The 20,210-nt window shown below is 44.1% G+C and overlaps 1 non-coding gene across 1 annotated transcript; it reads right to left on the reverse strand.

The window, feature by feature from the left end:
* Positions 1 to 11,553: 11,553 nt before the first annotated feature.
* LOC125576779 lies at positions 11,554 to 11,659 on the reverse strand. Its single transcript, XR_007315205.1, has one exon. It is a non-coding gene; the product is annotated as a small nucleolar RNA R71 (small nucleolar RNA).
* Positions 11,660 to 20,210: the final 8,551 nt, after the last annotated feature.

Genomic DNA, 20,210 nt, shown 5'->3' on the forward strand with positions numbered 1-20,210 from the left:
TGATGATGATTACCTCCTGAACATTTTCTATGATGGAGTGGACTGGAAATACCAAGGTGCTATAAACTCTGCGAGCAATGGAGACTTCATGACTCAAACCACTGGTAGAGCGTTTAAGCTGATTAAGAACATGCCTGCTAGCTCAGCTAATAAGAAAGAGGAGAGTGATTGCTCCAAGAAATGGAACAATTCCGACACCCAGAAAATAGATGAGCTGACTGCCAAGGTTGATCAGCTACTGAAAAACAACAAAGGGCACGTCTTCAGCATGGAGCAAGCTATGACCGGGCAGATTCAGAACCAGAACCAGCAACAACCGCAGAGAAATTGGCAAGCTGTTCAAGCTACCGGGAACAATCAACCAGATGAGCTGAAGGGTCTGGGTATGATGATGCAACAGATGTTGCAGGGTCAGCAGGTTCAAGCCAAGGTGTTGAATCAGGTAACCACGAAAATGGACACCAGAATGGGCAACATGTTCACTGAGCTGAATAACAAGTATGACACTCTTGCAATTCACATAAGAAAGATTGATGTTCAGCTTGCTCAAACAGCTGAGAGTGTCAAGAGGCAACAAGAGACGCTCCCTGGAAAAACTGATAAAAATCCTAGGATTGAGCACTGTAATGCAATAGAGCAGCCGTTCCTTGAGACTCTTCCAAGCGCAGAAGAGAGAGCAGAGCAGCCTACTAGCTCTGCAGTAACTGCTCCAGACGAATCTGCTGAGACTCCACCATCTCGAGTCTATGTTCCCAAGGTTCCCTATCCAATTCCACCTAGACATCTGATGGATCCCATTAGTGAAGAGTAGCTGATAGGTTTTAACAAGATGGTGAGAAGGCTTCCTAAAGAACTTGCATTCGAAGATGCTCTGCAGATTCGTCCATTGCTCAAGTTCTTTAAAAATTGTAGAGAGACTCAAGAGGAGATCAAGGTCCTCTATACCAAAGCACTGTCTACACCAGCACTTAAGGTATTGCCTAAGGTTGATGATCCTGGAAAGTTTGTTTTCCCATGTTCCATCGCAGGAACAACCTTCAAGGACGCTCTTTTTATACTCTGGTTCTTGTGTGACTCTCGTCTCAAAGGCTATTGTAGATGATTTGGGTATTGCTGATGTTGAGCGTTCTCAGCTGATCCTGACCTTTGCATACTCTTCCAGAGCAGTCCCATATGGAACCATCCGCAGCGTTCATGTTCAAGTAGGGAATGCGTTGTTCCTTCTGAGTTTCAAGTTGTTGAGATGAACAAGGATCATGAGATGCCTTTGATATTTGGAAGGACATTCATGGCTATTGTTGGAGCAACCATCGATATACCCAACAAGAGAGTCTGCTTCTCCAACATCAACAAGAAAGTTTTCTACAAGGCTTTACCCATCAGATCTTCCTCATCACAGGCCTCTTGCATCTCAGTGTTTGATGTAGAAAAGCTGAAGGTTGTTCCAGAGAAGGAGCATGGTCATTAGGGTGAGAGCAGCCTGTTCTCTGATGAAGATCCTAGCACTGATCCTACTAAATTCAGAGGGAATTCAAGGGTGAAACAGAAAGTCCAGAAGAAAAGGGTCAAGGGAGATCCTACAATGACTTTGATACCTCTCAATTGTGATGAGAACTCCATCGAGTATGAGGTAAAGTGCAAGGGTACCTCCAAACCGTTCTCTAAAGTCAGAGCCATTCTCACACATGAGCTGAAGGAGAAAGGGGAAGCTGCTGTGAAAGGGTTGTTGAGCAGGGTTTTTAAGCTGAACATGTCTGATTGTGGAGCTTGTTTTGGAACAGGCCCTCCTGCTCAACCAGACTGATCCCTATCACCAAGTCAAGCTAGTGACTTAAACCAACCGCTTGGTGGGAGGCAACCCACTAGTGAGTGTCATTAACATTATGATTTTTCTTTTTACTTATTTTTTGTTTTAGTTTATTGAGTCTCAGGTCAAAAAGCAAAAAAAAACCCGAGATACTTCAAAAATTCTAGGTTGCAGTAATGGAACAACCTGCCCTCTGAAAAGAGCGGCTGTTCCAGGCGACCATCTGACGATAGAACACCGAGAATTTTCATGGAGTGTCCGCTCCACTCAGGTAAGTATCTCAACCAAAAAAAATGTTTATTCTTGTTTTCACCTTCTTTCTGATTTATTTTCACACCAGGGACGGTGTGAAGTAAGTATGGGGGAGGGTTTTCGTTGTTTACTAACTCGTTTCTTTCTTTTGTTTATCTTTTGAGTTAGTTTGAGTCATTTTTTATTATCGAGTCAGTCAAAACTTTGTGGGAATTAGGACCTTATTTCGTGTTGATCACTGACCACCTCGTGCTTTAGTTATCTTATTCAGTGACCTTAGCAGTAGCGAAAAACACATGTGGACCTGGAACACTGATATACCTTGGATTTGACCCGTTTTCATCCATGGTATATAGGTGTTTTACTATATATATATATATATATATATATATATATATATATATATATATATGTTTTCTACTCTTCTAGGTATGTTTTCAGGTTCAGGTGCATTTCCGAGTAAAGTTATGACTTTGGAGCATTTTGGAGCTTAAAGGACATTTCACCCGAGCTGACCACGTAGAGGTCGACGAAAGGAAGAACAATCGATCGATGTGCATCAGTGCTGACGATCGATACCAGGAGATGCCTCGACAGATGAAGATTACTATCGATCGATGTACACAAGTACCATTGATCGATGTCGAGACATCAGACACGCGGCATTTTGGATTCAGCAAACTTAATACCCAAGGCCAGGCTAAATTACAAAAATGCCCTGACGAGTTTTTAACCTAGTAGATTATATACTGCCTAAGTGTTTTGACGGCAGGAGAGCTTAGAGAGACTTTTTTGTTACAAGTTTTACTTTGTGAGAGAAGAGAGTTTTGGAGAGAATATCACTTGTGATTAGAACTCCTTGTTATCATTTCTTTTCATCTATACTATGAGTTTCTAATTCTTCATTGTTATGAATTGCTTTGCTATGTCTGAGTAGTTCAATTATTAGATCCAAGGTTCAGATAGGTTTGTGGGATTAGCCCCAAACTATAGATTTGCCTTGTTGTGATATTCATGATAGATTTGTATTCATTGCTTGTTTTAGCCTTGCTAACTAGAACTTGATCATAGGATTGCATATTCACGCACCCTTGTTATCCCATCCTGACATCTATCTATCATATTAGGACTGCCAGAGAGGGCTAACCGCCAATTTAGTATCTTAATAGAGCATATCATACTTGCGCATAGGACTGGCTAGAAACAGTCGATCGATGTCCTCAACTGACTATCGGTCGAGTAGGCAAAGGTGTATCGGTCGATGTCCCAATAGGACCATCGATCGACACTCTCTCGTTGTCAACATACTAACCGTTGAGACACGAGATCTGGCCTGTTAACCAGTGAAACATGCAACAGCTGATCACTGAGTTAAGCGATTGAGCTCTAACATATCATGCATGCAACAATTAGGCATCTATAGGTATTATAATCTCCAACACTTGAATAGTGGCCCGTAGCGACCGAGCGGGACGGACGCTCGGTCGCTACGTAGCGACCGAATAGCGTGCATGTGCGGTAGTTGCGCAATGACCGAGCTTGGTTTGTCCACTTTGAGCTTCCAAGGATACTTCTTCGTAAAAACTTCGTATTGGTTAATTTTTACGAAAATCATATTTTTCTTTTACTATCTTTTCGGAAATACGATTTCTGAGGGCTTTCGGGTGTTAATTCCGTCATGACCGTTTTTTATCCCCAACAGTTAGCCCCCCATCCCGTTAGGATCATGCATCGTAGGGTCCTAGCGTGCGATTAGACATGTTTGGCAAGTTAGGCGTGTTGGATGGAATTAATATCCGAAAGTCTGGGTTTGAATAGTAAATTCTCATGCCTATAAGAAGGGAGGTAACTTGTTTCATAATTTTTTCACTTTTTTTTTCTCTAAGATTTCTCTTAAGAGAAAACTTTCTTTCTTTCTCTCCATCCTTTCCTTCTATTTTCCTAGAAGAGAAGTATAAAATGTCGAGCAAGAAAAAAATTACGAGAAAAGGGTCTTCGTCAGCGAGTGCTCATGAAGAGCTCATTGTTCCGAAGATGGAGTTTGTGCCTCACTCAGTAGATCCCACCGAGAATGAGGCATGGTGGGTTGCGCATTACGGTTCGATGACTCCTCCCAAAGAAAAGTCGTTCCCGGTCCTAACCCATCGTGCGATCGAGGAAGGGGCACCAAGCAGGAGTACCGGCAAGTTCCTCGTCGAGGTGAATGTGCTGATAACCCCCTGGAAGGTTACTTTACTTGCTACGAAGTGTTCGTAGTGCGTTGTCGCCTGTGGTTTCCGATTTCCAAAATCGTCGTTCGAGTATTGGATCGTTTCGAGGTGGCGATAAACCAGCTGAATCCTCTTGCGATTCAGCACCTTATTGGAATCCTGATCCTGACCTATGAGCATGGTCTCTCCCTTTCCGTTGATCACTTTGAAGCGCTTTTGAGGCTGAAGCTTGTCAAGGATAAGGATAAGTATAGGCTGGTCCCTCGGAGCTTCATGTCGGTGGTTAAGAGGTTCAGCTCAAACTTCAACTCGTGGAAGAAATTTTTCTTCTTTGTTCGTGTAGACGCTGCATCTGTCGAAGAGAGTTGTATGCCACTACTCCGGAGGTTGCCGAACGATCGTCCCTTCATCAACCCGCTGGCCCCATTCCCCGAGGATATCATTAAAGTGAGGTACCTTCTTAGGAATGGTCCGTTTTTCTGGACTTCCTTTACACCGAAACGAGTTCGGAAGGCGCTAAGGTTTGTGTGTCGAGATCCTGCAGAAGCGGGAAATGACTCCGTGCCCGATGATCAGAGTCCCGACGCTGCCCCCGCTGCTGCGACGGGGTTGAATTCTTCGAAGGGGAAGGATATCGATCTTGGTGACATAGAGTTTTCGATAGACGATTCTATGCTTCCGGGATGGGATCCGGACCTTGCTTTTGGCAACGAAAGCGGTTCTAGCGAGGTTCCTATTCCGGACTTCGATGATTTCTTCGCTGGTATACCCTCGGGTTTTGATGCTACTCCACCTACGAATCAAACAGGGAGGCCGAAGGTTGTCGCGGAAGGGTCTCGTATTATCAACGGGGTATGACTTTTTTTTGAAAATACTTGTGATTGCCTAGGTGTTTTCTTTTTCTGCTTATAACGTGTTAATTGGTTTCGCAGGGCCTTAACTTGATTGGCTCGGCCATTGAGGCGAGCCATAGGGAAGCTATGGTCTATCGTTTTAAAGTGGAGAAAGCGGAACAAGATCTTGCTCGCGTACAAGGCGAGATATTGGAGCGAGAAGCGCAACTTGCTCGCGATCATGCGCGGGCTATCCGTAAGGCAGAAAGGAAGGGCAAAGGAGAAATCATTGAGGTGATGAAGACTCGTGCCTCTCTGTTCCAGGTCGAGTATGGGAACCTCAAGAATGCCTTCACCTCGGTGGGCGATTTCCGTAAGTGCCGGAGTTCAGTTGGAAGTCTTTGGAGGACGCAAGCCGATGACTATTTGTTCGAGAAGGGAATGAGCTTGTTGAAGAGCGGCATGACCGAACGTGCCCACGCTGAGGCGCTCATTCCCTCGATCGACGAGAGGATCCAAGGGTCCTGGGATTCCATCCCGGTTTCCCCTGATACTGAGGAGGTTTCGACCGGGTTTCCCGATGGTGGCGAGGAAGTGGATCGTCCCGCGTATGCGTTTGGTGCTTCGTTTTCCGGGGACTTTGACTTTAGACCATGAGAGGTGGAGTGATTATCGAAAGAAAGATGCTTGTCTTTCCGTTCTATGTTTGTGGCCGAGTGTGGCCTTTATTTTGAGAGATTGTCTGGGCCTGTTTTGGCCGTTTTCATTGATTATCGGGACTGGCCGTTGGTGGCTTTGAATCCCCTACCGCTTTACGCGGTTTTATATATACGATGGATGTTTCAAGAGTTTCAGATTGCGTTTTTTTTTATTTTAAATTGTCGAGAGAAAAAGAATATGAGTTGTCGTCTCATACCTAACTCATATTGTAGCGTTCTTTCGTCTGTTCGTAAAAGGTGCAGAATTTTTGTGAACGTTTAGAAACGAACGGCGAGACAAGGTTTTAAGATCTCGTATCAATTTTTAGATATCATGCCTTGAGATGTTAGAGACCAGAGAGTTGGGTTTAGGGCAAGACCTAGGTTTACTTTCGGTTTAAGGTTTGTATGGTGACTAGCGGGCTATCGTTTTTCCTGTTGTGATTTCTTCCTGACTCGTATCGATTTAAAGTCCGCGATAGGTTATCGGCTTATATGAACTGTATGGTACGAATCGAGCATCTTCTCAGAGGAAATTTTTATGCCAAGTGGAAGTGCTAAACCAAAATTTTGGATTTTTGTTGTAGCGCGCTTTCGTCCTTTGTGTTGGACGTTTTGAAGATCAAAAGAGTGATCGAGTTGCATTTGTTGAAGACGGCTGGCATGTTCGTCGGGGCCAATCGACGAACGGGGTGTAAGGTTTCAGTGGTCGCGTTCGGACAATTTGTTCGTATCATCTTCGAATTTTAACTTTGCGACGTCTCGCAGTTGTTTCGAGGACTATACGTGTATCTTTAAGTGTTGAAAGATGATAATTTTGCGATTTTGGGCCGGATGAGGCCCCCAGACAAGAGTCTTAACGTTTCCAGGCGTGTCCTGCAGGATTTTGCGTTTAACTGAAGCGTAAACGTTTTCGATAAAAAAGGAGTAATGTAGATTGTAAAAGTTTTTGAAGTTTTTAAAAACTCGATTACAACAATGAATATTTTCCTAAGTGGGAGTATACGAATATACTCACCCACTCCCCCCCCCTTTTTAGAGAGGGGAATAGCTGAACTCGTCTTTCGATGAGCTGCATACGTACCCCTTTCGAGGATCAAGCCATCTCGTAGTTTTGTTTCATGCCACGAGTGTTTTTACTCGGTGGTAGTCGTCATGCTGACCGCCTTGACCGTGTTGATCGTGGCCGGGTCAATGCTATTTTTCGGATGTCCCGGTTGAGTTGTAGCGTCGGCTTCGGACTCGTGTTGAGTTTTGCCCTCCGATGCGTTTGCGTCGGCAGACGATGTTAAATCGTCTTTCCTTGGGGTGTTTTTGGCCGAAGATTGATCTATCTTTGTGCGTTTACGATTTGCTGTTGCGGATGTCGTGATTTGCCTTAACTTGTGCTCTGCGAGGAAGCATAGTCGCGACTGTTTTTGGCATCCCCAGATAGCCGCGACTCCGCTTGGGGTCGGAAATTTGAGGCCCAGATGGTAGGTCGACAGAACTGCCTGCATGGCGTTGAGCCATGGGGTTCCCATGATCACGTTGTAGATAGCGGGATGATCGACTACGGCGAATTCAACGATTTTCGTGACCTCCTTGGCCATGACGGGCAACTGGATTGATCCGAGGGTCATCGATACTTCGCCCGAAAAACCTGTGAGTGGTTTTGGTCGGGATTACTTCTCCGAGTTTGATGCTCATCTGCTTGAGAGTGTCGCGGAAGATTACATTGACCGTGCTTCCCGTGTCGACGAGTACCCTTGCGACTATTAAGTCTCGTATGACGAGATCTATGACGAGCGGATCGCAGTGTGGTTGATCGATGTCGCCGGCTTCCTCCTATGTGAAGGTGATCGAGCAATTCTGGCCATCTCGGGGAGGAGACCATGTAGGCCAATTTTCACTCGACTATGCCTTCCGTTGGTAAGCCTTGATGGCCGAAACAGTATCGCTGCAGTATTGTGATCCTCCGATGATCATGTTGACTCTACGACGATTGTTATCATTCCCCTTGTCGTCCGGCCTCCTGCCGTGTTTATCCCCGGGCTGGTTTTGTTGAGGGGATTTCTCAGCGGGCGGATTTCTGTCCGTCTTTGGAGGGCGATCAGAGTCGAGGATGAGATCCTTAACGCTGGTTACTTCCGAGAGCTCTCCAGCGAGTAGCTTCGCGGCCAGCCTTGCTCCCAAGACTTTGCAGTTGGCCGTGGAGTGTTCTCGGGACTGGTGGAACTCGCAGAAGGTGTTTTCGTCATACCCTTGATTGCGGGTCCACGTATTGCCCGTGGTTCGGCCTTGGTCCGAATTGATCGCGTAGTTATGTGCTCCTTAAAGATCTTCCCCTTTGTGACGGACATACTTATTGTTACGAGAGTTCTTCTTTTTTGCTTTTGAATCTACGTCTTTCGAGGATGGTCTTGCCGACTTATGTTTTTGCGACAAAACTTTTATTTCTTCCTGGATTATGATATAATCCGTTGCCTTGTCGAGGGTCTCCTGGATCGTCCGCGGTTTGTCGAGGGTTATCCATTTTCTGAATTTTGACTTGTACCAGAGCGTCTTTCTAAGCGCGTCGATGGCTACTTTGTCGCTAATCCCGCTGACCCTGTACATCACCAGCTTGAATCGGCTGATAAACTCGCGGAGGGGTTCGTCTTCTCTCTGGGATAGAATCCAGAGATCGACATCGGAAGTTTCTCTTTCTATGAACATAGAGTATTGTTTGAGAAATTCCAATGCGAGCTGTCGGAAACTCCCGATAGAGTATCGTTTAAGGCGTGCGAACCATTCGAGGGCTGCTCCTTCCAGATTCTCGACGAACAGGCGGCAATAGCCGGTGCCTTTTTCGCCATCCTTCAGTCTCGCTCTTCCCATCATAATGTGGAAAGCCTGAAGGTGCGCCTTCGGATCTGTCGTACCGTCATACTTCGGTACTTTGATCTTTCCCGGATCGGAAACTCTCATATTTGAGATGCGAGTGGTGAAGGGGGTCTTACGAGCCCCTTCCAGCAGCATGTCAATCTCGGGAGCAGCGCTAGTAGCGTGATGGATTTGAGACTTTACGGCTCTTACTTCTGTCGCAGTCTTGGTGATGTAGTCGCGAAGATCGCGGATATCCGACGTCTCGTCAGTAGATTTTCGAGCCTGTCGGCATTTACTGCGAGTAATCTCGGTTTGCCTTTCAGCCAGCTATTCTTGTTCGTTCCAATAGACGATTTCCACTTCTTCCATCATTGGTTTGTCGAACGGAGAGCTTTTCTGGGCAGATCGGCTTCTGGTCCTTCTTGGATGTCTATCGACGTCCTCTTCGGTATCGTTGGAGACATCGCTAGGATCCTTTGCGGGAGGCGGAGGACTTTCGGGGTTCCCCTTTTCGACAGGAGATTTCTCGCTAGGGTTTTGACCCGAAGGTCGTTCCTGCACAACTCCAGATCTATCGAGTGGGGTAGCGAAGTCGAGACTTTTCCCGCGGATTTTTGTGGTTCCGCGGAGACGGATTGCTCGAGTCCTTGCCGTTAAGGTTTCAACCTGTTTGGTTAAGGTGCTCACGAGCTTGTCTTGTTCTTCCGACCTTTTTTCATAGGTGGCGAATATCTTTTTTAACTCCTCGAGCGCCACGGCGTTGGCTGGTACGTTGGCCGCGGATACGTCCGCTGCTGGAGTGTGGAGATCGGTGCCGCTGCCTCCGTTAAGAGGAGTCTGCACGTTATCCGAGTTGTTAGTTGTCATGTCTGATAAGCGTGATGTGGCTTTTGCGGGTTAGATTGATCCGTATCCCCCTCCTTCTAGCGCCAAACTGTGGGAACCAAAATTCGCACTGTCGATTTCCGTTTAAATAAGGAAACTAGGAAAACCCTAATTTCCCAAAGGATCCGGATATCTGTTAATACCACACGTCAAGCAATCAGAACACGAGAATAACAACGATAAAGTATAAGAAATCGGAAAGAGAGCAAAGTAGATCTTATTCCGAATCTGCATATGAGCGTTACAACAAGGTATAAGCCTGGCTCGAGAGCTTTCGGCGAGATTCCTAGTTCTAGCAAGCCTAAGACGGCTAAACCTAATTGAGTCGCAGCTCGAAATAACAAAAATGAAAAATTGACTAAATTGCTCTAAGTGCTAAGTTTGCTCTCAAAAACGTCTATATTCATGCCTCTCGCCTAGGACTCCTTATATACTTGCTCCAAGGTCGGTTTACGCTTTTACTCTTCTGCCCTTAAGCCGTCATAGCATAAAATGGAGATATTCCATTTTTTCCAATCTTCGTAATTATCCTCAAAATTTCGTATTTATCCGCGGAAACTTGACATTTATCTTTCCTTGCGCGCCAAGCGTAAATCGTACCACGATTCATGGGCTTTTGGTTGAGAAATCGTAGGGTGGGCCTTGAGTCGTGTTTTAGGTCCCTTTGGGCAGTCTTCCAACTTAAAACGTTTACTACGATTTCTTTCGATAAAGAACGAAATTTCCGCGGTTTCAATCCGCAAAGTTTGATTGATGATTTAGAATAGCGGAAAACATGAACCGAGTTCCCTACGGTCTTCGGGAGATAGCATCGAAGGTTTGACAAGAATGCATGGACTGGTGTCGTATCGATATTTCGGAAGAGCTCGGTCGCTACGTAGCGATCAAGCGGAACGGTCGCTCGGTCGCTACGTAGCGATCAAGCGGAACGGTCAATCGGTCGCTACGTAGCGATCGAGCTTTGGCTCGAGCCCGGTCGCTACGTAGCGACCGAGCGGAACGGACGCTCTTAGAATTAATAAACACTAGATTTAATTGTTTCCTAGCTCCTTCCTTGTGGATTCGATCCCTAAATACTACATCTGAACCTCTTTTGATGAGAGTAACACTCCTTAGGGTAATTTAAGTGGTATCAAATTTAGCGCCGTTGCCGGGGAGCTTTGATCGCCATTAGATTTAGTTTTATTGATTTTTATTCTTTTCTCTACCCCCTTTCTAATAATCTTTTTCTTGTCTTTTCAGGTGTATGCCCAGCGGTACCAGAAGCAACAAGGAGAATGACTTGCTGTTCCTAGACGATCCTGCTTACTTGGAACGCACCATCCGTAGAGGTCAACGTTCCACATCGCTCGACGCAACAACATCGTTGTTGATCGATACGCACAACCAACCGTCGATCGACACCAGACCTTCATCGTCGATCGATCCCAATCGTTCGACAACGATCGATACTACACCACGTACGTCGATCGATACTGTGTCGTCAAAATTGGTAAACATTATTATTCTAACACAGGACGAGAACGGAAACCTGTATGACCAGGACGGTCATCTGCGTAATGCAACAGGTCAAAAAATAGACACTCAGGGGACTGTAATCCCTGATGCTAATGCTACAGGAGCTGCTCAACCTGTAGATGTGGACGCTCGATCGAAACCACTGGCCGACTACAATCGCCCAGATGAGTACTATTCCAACAGATCAACTATTCGGCTTCCGGAGATCCAAACACAGAATTTCGAGCTGAAGCCTCAATACTACACCCTCGTGTCGCAGATACCCTACTCTGGGTTACCGCACGAGCATCCTATGGACCATCTGGAACGGTTCGAGTATCTAATCGCTGATATTCGGATGGAAGGAGTCCCCGAAGACTACCTGTTGTGCAAGCTCTTCAGATACACGCTGAATGGAGAAGCGATGCACTGGCTTAGGCAGCAACCCACAAGATCTTTAACATCCTGGACCGACATCAAGAATGCTTTCTAACGAAACTTCTTCGATGAGGCACACGCTGAAGAACATCAGAACAAAATTTCCATATTCTCGCAGGAGGCTGGAGAGTCCTTCAAAGATGCGTGGATTAGATTTAGGTTCTTCCAGCGAGATTGTCCATACCACGGATTTAACGAAGTGCAGCTGCTAAGCACTTTCTTCCGAGGTCTCGCCTTAAAGTAGCAAATGGCTCTTGATACGGCGAGTGAAGGAAACTTCACTACTCAGAATCTGTTGGAAGCTGTGAGACTTATCGAAAACCTTGCTAAGAGCAGCAGCACCAAAAACACTTGACTCTGAACGGAAGAAGTCTGTAGCCTCTATCGGGAAGGAACAGATGGACGAAGTAAGAGCTAAGTTAGATGTGTTGCATGAGCTTCTTAGGAAGCAAGTCTGTTTAGCTGAAGGAGAAGTAGCATATACGGAAGGAGAAGAAAATGTGAACTACATCGGAGGTACCGGATTCCAGAAATTTGAAAACCAGGGCGGAAACATAAACTTCTTTGGAAATGGTCAAAGAAGTAACCAGAGTTCACAATTTCAAAAACCCTTCAACAACAGCAAAATCTACTCGAACTCCTACTACCAAAATCTACTTGAAACGCAAGTAATTCAGACTGGCGAGACTATAAAAAGGTAAGAAGCTTTCACTAGAGAGGCAGCAGCCGACAAAGGGAAACACCACGTAAATGCTATCATAGATGATGATTTCTGGCAAGTGGTGAGAAATGAAAAGCTTGAGGAAGGAAACTTTGAAATCGAAAGCTCCATGAGTCTCGGCGGATCTCAATGGTGTCGATCGATGTCGATGAACTCGCATCGATCGACAGACCATGACGAAGATCGATGAACGGATTACTCCAGTCATCGATCGACGTCGTCCGCTAAATCGACTGAATGCAATGCAGTTCGAATTCTAACTCATGAGGAATTCGCAGCTAAGCATCCTCACCCACCCTCCCCTTTCTATGATAAAATCGATCGATCGGTTGAGCCAACCATCGACCGACAGAGTGAGTCCGACGTCGATCGTCACACTCCACCTCCCATCGATCGACAAGCACCTCTGACATACCGAGTGCGGTTACCCTCAATCGATAATCATTATATGAACGCACTCAGACCACCACCTAAACCATTAGCTAGTCCACCCGAACCAAAACCCAACCCTTTAAATAGTTCACCAGAACCAGTTCAAGAAGAACAAGAAACTGAAGGGAGAAGGTTAAGGAAAATAAAGTAGAAGATTCCTAAGAACCTTAAGAGGGAAGCTAACGATAAGGAGATGGATGGTTTCACTAAAAGAGTCCTCAAAATCCCAATCGAAAATGCTTTTGATGAAGCTTACTTCACACACCGGTTGTGGATGTTCTTCAGAGAAACAAAGGTAACAGAGGAGGACATTAGGAGAATGTTTCATCAAGTCAGAGAGAAGATGAAACACAGGATCACATTGACGAAGAAGAGTGATCCTGGGAAATTTCCAATACCATGCGTAGTTAAGGGTGTTGAATTTCCCCATTCAATGTGTGACACAGGAGCATCAGTTAGTATCCTCCCTAGGATCATGGCAGACCAGCTTGGTTTGACCATCGAACCTTCAACAGAATCCTTCACCTTCGTGGATCTTTCAGAAAAACGATCAGGAGGTATCATACGAGATCTGGAGGTACAGATTGGTAATGCTCTTGTCCCTGTAGATTTTCATGTCCTAGACATCGAGCTTAACTGGAACTCTTCACTTCTGCTTGGAAGATCTTTCCTAGCTACAGTAGGAGCTGTATGTGACATGAACAAAAACAAATTGTGTCTAACGCTCATAGACCCCAACATCCACTACGGCCCCATCCGACCTAAGAGAAAGGTTATTAATTCTGTGGATTACGGGAAAGAACTTGGCTTCATTGGCGCATGCCATTGTGGAGCATAGTATGAATCGGAGTACGAAACAGAGTACTCGGAATCGATCGACACCCCCACTTTTCCATCGATCGATTCCAATGAGTCAACTGTGACCGATGACCGCAACGTCACTCGACGAAAAGCAGCCGGTTGACCATTTTACTCCACCTAATCATTGTTACCCCCACTTTGCCTTCCAACCTCCAAGCAAGAGAGGACGTGATGATTATTCCATAGGCAGTTGGGCAGACAATGGTTTCCATGAAAGTTTTGCAGTTGACACTGTAATTACTTCATCTAACGAGGAACATATAGAGGAATATGATGAGGATTATTGGAAAGAACGTGCAATACAAATGTCTTTCCAGGATGAAAGATTTGAAACACATAGTCCACAAACACGTTTCCAATATCGATCGCCGAAGTGCACTCCACATCGGTCGATACCCACCCTCGTCCAGCAAAACAACCGCTCACATCGATCAACACCCACACAGGAACATCGATCGATATTCGTGCCGAAGCGAAAATTCAGAAGCAGGAGAATATTCCCTCTCCAACTAGGTTTATAGATACCTATATAAATCGTTTTGCACCCTCGAAACCACCTCAACACACCAGAGTAGACACACAAGCAAATAAGATGAACACTCTTCCTTCTACATCAACAGGAAAATCCATGAAGAGCAATCATCTCAAGAACACAAGTTCCGCAGAAATTACTCTGCCATCGATCGATGCATCTATATCTACATCGATCGATACTACTCTAAACCCTAATCTTTCTATTTATAAATTGAATGATAATGCAAACATTAGTTACAGTTTTCTAACACCTGATGAATTTGGTATTTTCAGGGACCCAGATGACAACGCACGTGCAATAGATGGAAGGATCTTACAAGTGTCCTGAGAGGACATAGCAGATATCCTTCAAGTAGCCAATGGACCTGACAACCTATTCTCACAGCAACGTGGCACTCCAGACGTCATTCAAACTGATCCTAACAACCACGTCGGAGTCGCCACAGTAGAAATCAATCCAGATCTATCACGCCAACCAAAAGGGCAAGCATCGATCGACGGGACAACTGAGACATCGATCGACAGGGTAACACCAACGTCGATCGATAGGGATGACTCGACGTCGATCGATAGACGTTATGAATTTGGAAACCGCGCTTTTGACATGTACGGAGCCAGAAAGTTCTCTTGGGAACAAAGGGACGAGTATGGAGTCTACATAGATGAGTGTGGACACGCACGAGGCGTAGCTGGTGAGATGATACATGTCACAAAGGACGAAATCAGGAAATTACTGGAAAGAGCATCTCTTTTTGAAGAGAGCCACATCTGTCTTCCAGAACATGCCACTTCATTCACACTCATAAGACTGGCACCAGAACTCTACACCAAAGATGAAATCAATGAGATGGCATTTGGTATTTGTGGAGCTCAGGAAAGACTGGGAGAGGAGCTTAAAACATTGGCAGAAGATACACATCAACCTTTGGATAGAGACTACAATGAGCTTTTCAGAAGTATGGCAGAAATGAGGACATAAATTGAGAGTTTACGTCAGCAACTTGAGAAGGAAACCCCGACCTCAGCATCGATCGACGCACCAAATGCACCATCGATCGACATCAGTCTTCCTACAGCCCAGATCCCTGCAGAACTGCAATGTTCAGCACAACACAAGGATGAATGGGAAGTCTCATACATCAACACGAGGATAAACGACGTGTACTACCCTCTCAACAACAACGTGGACTGGCTGAGCACTAAAATCGAGCTACTACAGCAAGATCTGGATACCTTTCGCAAGAAGAACCAACAACCAGCCACATCGATCGACGTGTGTACATTCTCATCGCTCGACGCTAAGGTCTCAGCCATTAATAAGAGGCTGAGGACTTACGAAGACATGCATGACTACTTTATATCACCAGTCATGATAGATTTAAACAAATTGTCTAGTCAATTACTGCATGCCCAAAGGGATATTGATAACATTACTAATCAAAATTTTTTGCAGGCAAAATCAGCATCGATCGATAGGCTACGAGGGCCTTGGATCGGTGGCAAGAATCCTGTGGAATTACTTCCTTACACAGCAGCAGAGGTTGACAAGATCACATCCAAGATCTACACTGCTATAAACACCATGGAGGAACGACTTGACAAACGCTGCGATGACATCTACTTTCCATTCGACAACAAAATCAGTGGACTAGACAGCCACACAGAATGGCTACAGAAAGAAGTCAAAGCCATTCAGCGGCAACTCGCAGCTCAGCACCAGATATCAGCATCGATCGACAGGACGTGAGCGAAATCGCTCGATGGTAAGTCGCCGAGATCGACCATCAAACACATAATCGCATCGATCGCCGCCGGGTCTACACCAGCCGAAGAGCAGCTGATACACAAGACGATTGAGTCAATGCACAAGGAACTGACAGAACTTTCAGCATACGCCTATGACAATATAGGCTGGCACCAGGTCAGCATTGACAACATTCAAGATAGGCTACAAAACATCTCCAATGTACTTGCGAAGATGGATGACAAATGGACAAGATATGATGAGGCCACAAGAAGTTTCATTGCATCTTGGTCCAGAATGTGCAGAGATGACGTGGATGCTTGTTTTCCAACAAGCAGCTGTTTCTCCACCAAATAGCCAATCACTACCACAGTCAAGCTAAATGACTATAACCAAGCGCTGAGTGGGAGGCAACCCACTATTAGGTATTTTATTTTGGTTTTATTAGTTAGCATTTATTTACTTTCGTTTTATTTCTTTCAGATTTAGGAGACCCAAGTAGGAGGACCTGAATATCGACCACCGACGAGACGTCGACATCGCTCGACATAGACAACCACACGACGATCGATGTAACATATTCCCATCGGTCGATATCTACTCCGGTCAGATGTATCTTCCCTACTTGTTACATTTCGTACATCATGAACTATTTCATCATAACTCCGACTGAATTACACTGGGACAGTGTAATTTAAGTCTGGGGGGGAGATTTACTGATATAATTTATTTTATTCTTATATGAAAAGAATTTTAATAAATTATGCTTAGCTATTGAAAATAGGGACTATAATCTTATATTGATTTAAACTTGAATATCTAACCAATCTTTAGCACCATTTTAGATTTACTGATTGCAGATAGCATTATAGATGCTAAAGCAGATCAACCTATCAACTACACACTTGTCTTGAAACGCATGAAGCAACCAAAGCTGATTTCCAACACTAAACCTGACATAACCCCTTGTCTTGGGGGCTTGGTATACATGGGATCGGATTCTTCAGACAAGTCTGGAAGGTAACGCCTGGTGTAGATTATTTATCACATTTTCTCTCTCTAAATTTTGACCCTAGAATAGTTAATGAGTATTTTTAAATATATATATATATATATATAAAGATCTATTGTTTGGATGAGTCTGAACAGGACTTTGTGGCTAAAACCATTAAGGCTTGATTCATAAGACTCCAATAAAAGAGTTCGAAATGAGACTTGGAGGCGGTAACCTACAAGGCTCGCTTTCACAAAGAACTCTTGGATATAGGTCAAAAAGAAGTGAACAGAGCTTGGTGGCAACCACCATTAAGTTTTGATTCATGGAAGCATGTCCAATCTTGGTCACTGATCCTACAATGGAAGCAGACTTTGACTCAAGAGAGAAAATTAGAGAGAGAAAAACTACGAACTAACTTTTACCTGCAGCTCCAGATACTTGTCTGAAATCCTTGCATCCTATGATTGATACTCCCAAGGTAAAGCATTCACTTTATATTTATGCTAAGAAATGAAATCAGTAGAGGGGATATGTCAGACGTGAATTGATGAGTTGTGTTATGTTAGAAATGGTTGCTAAGCTAGGATATTGCATAGTATGCTTCTTTGATTAGGACTTTTTAAATGTGGTTGCAAAATTGTTAAAGAAAAGATTTCTATGCTTTAAAATCTTAATTCCCTAATATTTTCAAACCTCTTTCAGAGAGACAGCCTGTATGTTTTGCTTGAGGACAAGCAAAAGGATAAGTCTGAGGGAGTTGATATACCTTGGATTTGACCCGTTTTCATCCATGGTATATAGGTGTTTTACTATATATATGTATACATATATATATCTATGTTTTCTACTCTTCTAGGTATGTTTTCAGGTTCAGGTGCATTTCCGAGTAAAGTTATGACTTTGGAGCATTTTGGAGCTTAAAGGACATTTCACCCGAGCTGACCACGTAGAGGTCGACGAGAGGAAGAACAATCGATCGATGCGCATCAGTGCTGACGATCGATACCAGGAGATGCCTCGACAGATGAAGATTAATATCGATCGATGTACACAAGTACCATCGATCAATGTCGAGACATCAGAGACGCGACATTTTGGATTCAACAGACTTAAAATCCAAGGCCAATCTAAATTACGAAAATGCCCTGATGAGTTTTTAACCTAGTAGATTATATACTGCCTATGTGTTTTGACGGCATGAGAGCTTAGAGAGACTTTTTTGTTAAAAGTTTTACTTTGAGAGAGAAGAGAGTTTTGGAGAGAAGATCACTTGTGATTGGAACTCCTTGTTATCATTTCTTTTCATCTATACTATGAGTTTCTATTTCTTTATTGTTATGAATTTCTTTGCTATGTCTGAGTAGTTCAATTATTAGATCCATGGTTTAGATAGGTTTGTGGGATTAGCCCCAAACTATAGATCTGCCTTGTTGTGATATTCATGATAGATTTGTATTCATTGCTTGTTTTAGCCTTGCTAACTAGAACTTGACCATATGATTACATATTCAAGTACCCTTGTTATCCCATCCTGACATTTATCTATCATATTAGGACTGCTAGAGAGGGCTAACCGCCAATTTAGTATCTTAATAGGGCATATCATACTCGCGCATAGGCCTGGCTAGAACCCGTCGATCGACGTCCTCAACTGACTATCGGTCGACGTAAGCAAAGGTGTATCGGTCGATGTCCCAATAGGACCATCGATCGACACTCTCTCGTTGTCAACATAGTAACCGTTGAGACACGAGATCTAGTCTTTTAACCAGTGAAACATGCGACAGCTGATCACTGAGTTAAGCAATTGAACTCTAACATATCATGCATGCAACAATTAGGCATCTATAGGTATTATAATCTCCAACACCTGAATAGTGGCCCTGCATCTAATATCATTTCCAACCAAGTTACATTTACTATTTACTTCGCTTGTTACTATTGCTATTTCATTTAAACATTTACAACTCTTAGAATTAATAAACATTAGATTTAATTGTTCCCTAGCTCCTTGTGGATTTGATCCCTAAGTACTACATCTGAACCTCTTTTGATGAGAGTAACACTCCTTTGGGTAATTTGAGTGGTATCAAACACCCTGACATATCTCACTTGATTCTCCAGAAGTTCTCAGCTGATCAGGTTACACTGGGTAGACTTAACTCCACCTTACTTGAACCTAATCTTGACTGAAATTCTTCTTGTTATGGGCATTAGATCAGGGAAACGAGAACACACTCAGGAATTCTTATCCTTTTTATCCATCTTGCTGATCTTGAGTGGCTAACTCATCTTTAGCTAGTTCCCACCCTGCACCTTAGCCTTTATTCCACCTTCATGCATTTGTTTTTCAGTGTCATATGTGCGGATATGTGCTAAAAGGTCGAAGAGGAAAGGATCAACGCAGCCTCCTACTCGTTACTGCTGCAGAAAGTCTGTCAGAAAGGAGAACAAGCAGATTAAGGGAATAACCGCTCCATAACCAATGAACTGCGCAAGAGCAGGGGTGGAGAACCAGAATGGTTGCAAAATCAGAACCACCAGTGGCACTCAGAACCATCATGTATGACCTGTTTTTTCGTCACATCACCATATCAGTCTTCAAAAAAAAAAACCAAAATAAGGTGATGGAGAAGGGGAAGAAATTAAAGAAACATGAGCCACTGGGAAGATCGAGCAAATGTGTGGGTACCAAAAGGAAAGTGGAACGCAGAACAATCAGTTGCATGTTCCGTCATTAGAACATTTGTTCCGTCATCAGAACAGTCGCACCAGATAGATCAAAAACGGGTAGAGGCTGTGGACATCAATGAATCTATCCTCTCTTGCCATTTTGTGCGATATCATGCATCATCTTCAATGAAATTGTAGCCCCTAAACACTTTTAACTCCACCATTAAATAGCCTGTTTCACGCCTAGACCGTCTACCATGAATAATGCCTGTGATGAGAAGCACATGCTACTCTTAAATGAATGTAGGGAGTTCTGTCTTGATAGTGTTGCTTTTTCAGGTTTGAGATGTAGAGTATGGAGCCGATTTTTGAACAACAGTCAGTGGGGTTCCGGTAAGGGTGTGTTGTCCTAGTTTTACTGCTTGTATGGTTCAGAGATTCGTGGTTAAATTATGGTTGCTGAGAATAGGAGAGTTCCCACACTTTCAAACCTTTCTCCTTGTTCTTGATACTTGACATTGTTTGAGGACAAACAAGGATCTAAGTCTGGGGAAATTGATATATGGTGTTTATACATCTTGTATATATGCTTTTCAATTGGTTTTCAAGTCTTTATCGAGTCTTCCTAGTCCTTTTCGAGTCATTACAGGTCTGGAGTTGCATTGGATGGGAGATGGACCAGCTGGAACAAAAGAGGCAGAAAACAGTGCAATCTGGTGATTTTCACGCAGACCAGTCTTGATGACTGTTCCGGATAGCGGAGCAACCCGAGTGACTGTTC

Source organism: Brassica napus, chromosome A7, assembly GCF_020379485.1.
Source record: "Brassica napus cultivar Da-Ae chromosome A7, Da-Ae, whole genome shotgun sequence".
NCBI lineage: Eukaryota > Viridiplantae > Streptophyta > Magnoliopsida > Brassicales > Brassicaceae > Brassica > Brassica napus.